Raw genomic sequence first — 7,551 nt, 5'->3', positions numbered from 1 at the left:
GAGCCTCACAGAAGACAGTGAGTAGGGTGTGGGGCTGGGAATTGAAGTAAATTAAGTTTGGATTGGTTGGGTGGAGTCTTAAAAACCAAGCAGAGGTTTGGTGGATCTGTTATCATCTAAGAAATGTAATTATCAGCCTCATTTCTGACCGAACAGCTACATCAGAGCTTCTCAAACTGTAGTATGAATTACATGGAGCAATTGTTAAAACACAGACTCCTGGGCTCCACCTGCAGAGATTCTGATTCTGTAGGTCTTGGGTGGAGTCCCGAAGTCTGCATTTCTATAAGCTCCCAGGTGATGCCTGTGCTGCCTTTTTGCACAGATTCCACTTTGATTACCAATGATGTACATAATGGCACACACACCAGAAGAATAAAATTCAAAGATGCTTTCCAGCATTTAACAGTATGGTGCAAGTACTAAATGGAAAAAATAAAACAAAACCATCCCATGGCTAAATAAGTTTGTGAAAAACATAATACAGTAAAGAGGCTCCATCATGCCAGTGTGCACTGTTACTCTTCGAAGTGTGTCCCAAGTTTATGTGAACACAAAATGCCTTTGTCATCAGTCATGCTGGCCTAATTGTCTAAAGGACACATTTTGAGTAAAGGTGGTCTACAGTACCTTTGTAAAAACTCCCCAGGAGGGATTCAGTTGAAGACAGTTTCCAGAAGTTCAATTTCTTTATTTCACTTAAATTACTGATTCTCCTGAAGGCAAATTCAGAATGACTTGCATTAGTAAGAGCTTAAGGAGAGAGCCTATCTAAACACCCCACTACTCCATGATAAGTCTGAATCATCCACAAAAGACAGGGAGCTCTGCCATTTCTGTCCTTCTCCTAACTACTCAAGACACTTTTTGTTAAGCACGTGCATGCACGCTGGGCACACGTAAACACACATCCCATCCACACGTGCACACACAGGCATCTGATATTCCATCCATCAGTTCTTCTCACAATTTTTACCTGGAGGACTGTTCAACATTGGCCAGCTAACATTTTCCCACAAGGATATGATATATCTTGGGGGTTTCAATGGTTATTTTTGTTACTAATGCTCAAAGGAGAAAGAATACTGAATATGAGGCTAGAGTCTCCCACAGGGCAATCGAAACGAAGCAAATGCGTAATGAATTATAAAAACGACAAAGACTGAGAAAATCCATGAAAACTTCTGTCGTCAAGTTCTTCAGATAGACCAGCAGAACGACAGGATCTCCAGCGTTCGGTCTCTGGAAGCCTGGCCTTTGGCTGCATTCCTTTTGAAGCGCACTTCTCAAGTCATGCCAAGTCCCAGCTTCTGCACAGGACTAGTGCTTTGGATGACATTGCCATCCTTTCCTTCAAAAAAAACCTTCTTCCTCAAGACCTAAAAATACTCCTCGGCCCTGGAGAGCAGCCCGGTTTTCATCAACTTCTATCCCCTGGACCAGTTGCTTGACCTGGGACGAGGCAAAACCACACAAGAGAAGAAGCCGTTTTGAGGAAGCTGATCCACATTTGGGTCTCCTTGAAATGTCCGGCTCACGGAAATAGCAAAAATCTTTTGTCCTCCAACCATGAGAATTCCATGCCCACCCCCAAATCACACTCCTTTTTTTTTTTCTTTTTTGGGATCATCTAGATTTGGTTTGGTTTTGTTGTTTTTGAGCAGGGGGTGATCTTGGCAGGACAAGATAAAAATTATTTTGATTCAGTTTTTATTCTTGCAACTGGGATAAAGAAGACAGAATTGAGTTAACTGAATACTTTCTCCATTCCTAAAAAGTGACTTTAAAAATCTCGTTACACTCAAATAAAATTAAAATTTCTCAAAGCAATGTTGGGTATATTTTATTTTAAGCCATGTGTGAGATAACTTCAGTGTTCCATGGTTCAATTTACCATTCTAAATTCATGTCAGTGTTGTTTTGGCTGATAGCCCCATATGTGGGGGCTAAATATTTTATTCAAGCTGAACTCTTGTGTCCAGCATTCAAGGCCCTTTGTTATCACATGCTATGAGTAGACCTGGCAGGGCAGCAAAGGAGTTGGGTGGAAGTCATAGTTGTTTCCAGCTTCAAGAGGTATCAGTGGGAGGAAGGACCTTGAGAAAGGAAGAGGGTGAGCAGTAAGGTGCCCAGACAGCATGATCAAGCATGGTCAAGGGAAGAAGAGATAAAGTGCAGAAGAGGAGTCCGAAGGGGGGAGGCCATTGTGGCCGGTGTGGATGTGGAAGATGGAAAACCAACCTGAGAGCAAAGAACTGAGTGAAAAATAAGGAAACTTGGGGTGAATGGTATGAGGACAAAGGCAAAAAGCAGGTGCTCTGGTCAGTCTCATTTAGGGTTCTGGGACAGGACATTCGTTCTTAATGAAGTAGTCATAGCAACAGCTTCTGACCCATCTAATGGTCCCAACCAGTCTCCTTAGACCACTCCCTTACACACACGTTAGACTCTAAACAGACAAGACCATTCCCTCTTCTTCAGACATCAAATTTTTCCTCCTCCCATCTCTGTTCTTACTGTTTCCATTTTTGCACCTAGATCTTCTACCTTCCTGGATCTCCTATCTGTCAAATCCTACCCATTTCTTCATGGACCATCTCAGATATCACTTCTATGAAGCCTTCCATGATCCTTCAACCAGATGTTACCTCTTCATTAAAGAAATCTGTTAGTGTTAAAGTTAGTCAGTGTGCTAACTTTGAAGAGAATGAGCAGAATCTCACCTTCCCCATCATATTGTGAGGTGCCTGGGTAAGACTAGTAGTTTACTAACTTACACCCTAATTGTCAATCTAAAGGAGTTAGAGCAATTCTGAGATAAATGGCACTCAAGAGTTACATATGCTAGTCCTTGAAAGCAACGGAGAGTGGAGCAGCAAATCTTTACTTGAGTTCCACTCTGTTTAGGCAAGCAATTTAACACCCTTCTGAATCACTGTTTCTTCAAGGATAAAAAGAGGATAGCTTAGCTGTCCTATCCATACCCCAAAGCTGTTGGAAGAAAAAAGTGAGATAATTCCCATAAGATATTTACAGGCTATAAAATGCTGTATAAATAGTGGCTTCTATATGCTATATAAATGATATATAAATAGTCATTCAACCAACATGTACTGATGCCTACTATTTGATAGGCATGAGGACAATAAAGGAATATACATACTGATTGTACCTCTTAATTACATAATCAAATTAACCTGATACAAGTTGGTAAGCAAATGTTGAGATGCGTAGAAATGAATGCATTTTTCCCCACATTCACCATTAAGAAATAAATTTTCTTGACTTTTATTCTTTTGTGTTTTTCCCCCCAAATGTCTAAAACATCCATATACCTATATTACTTTTGTAATTAGCAAAACAAATAAACAAGTCTTAAGTTTTCCTTCTCCCAAAAGTGCTGGTGGGACTGCTGGGTGATAGGCATCAAGTATGGCTTATCTTCCTCTCTCCTAAGCCCTTAACAGGATGTTTTACACACAATAAGTTCTTTAGATTAAACTCAGTATACTTCCTGTACAGTTCTACCTGTAAGTAGAAACTTACCCAACAACTTCCTGTACAATTCTACCTACAAGTACTCAGACACACAAACTTTCCCTTTTATAGTGTATTCTTTGAAAGCTAGAGCTACTAAAAAGAATCATGGAATATATGAGAAAAACTAATTATAAGTGGCTTTTGAATGAACCTCACCATCTCTTTCAAAAACTGTAAATTAAGAGCACTCCCATAGGCTTCTTGCTAGCCATTTTCTTTTTTTCTTTATGAAGCAAATTCTCAAGAAATTCTTTAACTAGACATTTGAAATCATATATTTCTGTTCATGGGATTTTACATGTGGGTTGCTGCTGCAAAGTTACCAAGTTTGAGCCAGAAAACCAGCACATTCCTAGAAAACAGTATCGACATTCATCGTTTTCAGAATCCAGGTTGATGGACCTGGATTCCAGCCTGTGGAAGAGAGAGAAGTGGCCACTGGAAAACTCACATCTTGATCCTGACTCTTCTAGGAGATAATATCCCATCTCTCTAATTCTGTGGTCATGCTTCTTTCAAAGCCATCCGTTCTTTTCTTTCAATTTTTATAGGAGATCTTCTTTTGACAAATCATCACGTTTTATTTTTAAAGCAGTAATACATGCACCCAGCACACAGTTCAGAAGGTACAGAAGGGTACAGTATGAAACATCATTCTCCACTCTGTTAACAAACACTCAGTCCCCCTCCCTAGACGTAACCAGTTAACCAATTTTTCGATCACCCTTTCTTTTCCGTTTCCACCACCAACTCCCTAGAACAGGCTCTCATTTCGTCACATCTGTCTTAATATAACAGCTTCCATGAATTCGTCTCTCTCTTTAGACCAAACTACCCTTTCTCTATCAGGTGGAATAACAGAAAAATGTCTTGGTAAGATCTGAGCTGGATTTTGATATATGAGGGTATTTCAAAAAGTTCATGAAAAGATTAATATTATCTTTTAACTCTTAATTTTCAACAAAATTTTTGAGTTACCCTTGTACATAAGACGATGATATGAAAGAGAGAAGGAGATTCCATGGTGGCAGTGGGAAGCTTACCCAGGAGCCTGGCATATAGTAATGCTATGTAAATGTTTATTGGGTAATTGAAATGATCCATGGGACAAGCATGTCTTGGTATAGGGATCAGAAAGGGAACTAGCTTCACTGCAACAGAGAGTTCAGAATAAGAACTAACAAAAGATGGGGGCCATAGTACATAACTGTTAATATCCATTGAATGAGTAATGGGTACCAGGCACTGTTCTAAGCTTCTAGGCTCCTTATCACCTTATCTGCTCCTCAAACGCCCCTATGAGGTGGCACTTTATTATTCTTTTCATTAGGAAACTGAGTCTTGGGAAGGTTTAGTAAATTTCCAAGGATATCCAGGTAGTATATGGTTCAAAAGTTAAATCCAGGCCCTAATTTCAGCTGTTGGGGACAAGAACAATTAGGGAAAAGAAACCTGGAGCAATATGGAATTTGTAAACTAGAATTTGGGGGGAACTTCTATGTGTTAGCACCATCCTAGGTGTTGATGAGGATCAAAGAGATGCATAAAATATGGCTCCTTCCCTGCAAAGAACTCATATACTATATTTTTGTAAACCTCCATCTACGTTGTTTTGACAGTGACTTGAGTCACTTTGTCAGTGCTCTCTTGATTTCTTAGATTACAACCTTCTTGAAGACAAGGCCAGTGGCTGCTATTCCTTCCAACCCTCCTTGCATGACATAGACCAGGATTCACTCTTGAATTCCCTCTATTTCTGAGTTGTCACCAGACCTAAATGTGACAGATATCCCAAGCAATGAAAAGTAGAAAGCCCCTGACTCATTACAGCAGTAGTAAAAATATTGGTGAAATCAAGAAAAAGGCACAAGTGAATGTGCCTTGATCTGTGTGCAGAGTGGAAAATTAGATTATCTTGACTGACATATTCCTTAAGCCCTAGTTCTCAAAGAACATTTACCAGTCACAAGTTATGAGCTAAGTGGCACAGGGAACTATGCATTTCTCAACCACTGGGAACGAGGCTTCGCATTTCCTTATTACATCCAAAAACAATGTATTAGACAACATCTACAGCATCTAGTAATATATTAGACAGTACACGCTGTCTAATACATTATTTTTGAATGTAATAAGGAATAGAATAGAATACAGTAATCACTGAAGTAGTCTACACACTGAGGAAACAGAATATATAACCATGAGATGACTTAAAAGTGAAGATCATTTCATAAAAAAACATGAAACAAGAAACGTAATAAAGCATATAAAAAATGCCCATGGGCAGCAAGAATGTAACAAGAGACTATCAAAATATTGGTTTGGGTACTAAAAATGGCTGTTTAGTGTGCAGAAATAGCACCACAGCTCACCTTGAAGCAGAGCTGCCCAACCAGTGGGTCTTGCCATCAAAAAGGTTACACATGTGCCATAACATGTTGATCCCTTCCATCTCAGAAGGGCTGGATGGGCAGGGGGTGCCAGAGCCCTGGAGCCAGTCTCTAGCTGTGAGAAGGCTGACCAGTGGTTCCTCGGAGGGAATAGTGTACCCTTGATCCCCAAAGGAGGCAAGCACAATAGTGGCATTTGACGTGCTGAGTGGAGCCGAGAACAACTTCAGCAGCCAGCTGAGAGTGTGATGCCATCTGCTGCCATCAAGAGACCCCTGAAATCGTTGGAAGGGTTAGCATTCCAGGATGCCTGGAACAGGGCATGCAGCCCAAAGCGCAGCCAGCCAGAGTAAAGGTGCTGGAAGGCTGAGAGGTAGCCCAGAGTGATAGCTCTAAATCTTGGACTTTGAATATATCAGGCACTTCTGTGTATTTGTGACTAATGTGCCCTTTGACCAATCTGGCAGCTGGGTGACTCCTTTAACACATGAACTTTTTTAAGATTAGGGATTCATCATCTTTTGAAACATTTGATATGAAAAAAAGAATTCAAATGGATTAAAAAATTATTCTAATTATCCTAGAAAAATAGACATTATATTTTGTCAATGAAGGGAAGAGAAGAGCAGGTAAATTTTTAAATTATAATCTCAACCGTTTTTACCTTTTTATCCTTTTCTTGTGTAAAGATCCCCACAGTAGTAATTATCAAGAATGCAGATACTGTCTGCATCATTTCAAAAATTTTGATCAGGAAATATGTGTCACATTTCAAGTATAAATCTAGATATAAACAAGTTTTGTTTGAGGAATCTAGCTCAAATTTCTCCTTTTCAAAAGTTTCAAAAAGATATTATTTAGAAATTTCAGACATATTCAGTATTTAATATTTTCCTTAATGCTGTGTATATTACATTTATTATATTTACATTACATAGAGAAGTGTAAAACAATATTCTTACCATGCCCTTTACAAATACAGCCAAGTCCCTTCACATTACTTTCGTGTGCTAGTAAATAATATTGTCATTTTTCTCAGTGTGTTATGACATGAAAAAGGTTGGGAAGTCCTCTCTAAAAGCATCCCTTACTACTGGAAAATAATCAGTCTTTCTTACTGCAGGTCAAATGAGTAAGGGGACAGGAAATAGTGTGATGTGTAGGGGGAACAGCTTGGGCAAAAGCAAAAAGGTGAGAGAGCAAGGAAATTCCTGAAACTACAATATTGGAACAAGAAAGAGAGGACTTTATCTCTTTTTAAATTGTTGAAGGTATATAGCTTGATTTTGCAAGGCTGGAAAGAAAAGATCCACAGGTGAAAATTAACCCTCACATAATTAAAATAAATCTTTGTATTTTATTTACATCATTTAATATGCAAAATATGCAAAAGGGATGCGAGGCAAGCCCGAATGGTATGCCCAGCAAGGCCAAAAAGAAGTTATGCAAGAAGCCAGGTATCCTGGCTGCTCAGCCACTGCCTTTCTCCACCAGCTTGAATCTTCCCTCCAGATCATCTTCTCAAATTATCCATAGGAGATTTATCCACATACTCAATAAGAAAAATATTTCTAATTATATCCAACCATTCTTAATATGAATGAGAATTATGCGGGGACGC

Source organism: Cynocephalus volans, chromosome 10, assembly GCF_027409185.1.
Source record: "Cynocephalus volans isolate mCynVol1 chromosome 10, mCynVol1.pri, whole genome shotgun sequence".
Lineage (NCBI taxonomy): Eukaryota > Metazoa > Chordata > Mammalia > Dermoptera > Cynocephalidae > Cynocephalus > Cynocephalus volans.
Note: the sequence above shows the minus strand (reverse complement) of the source record.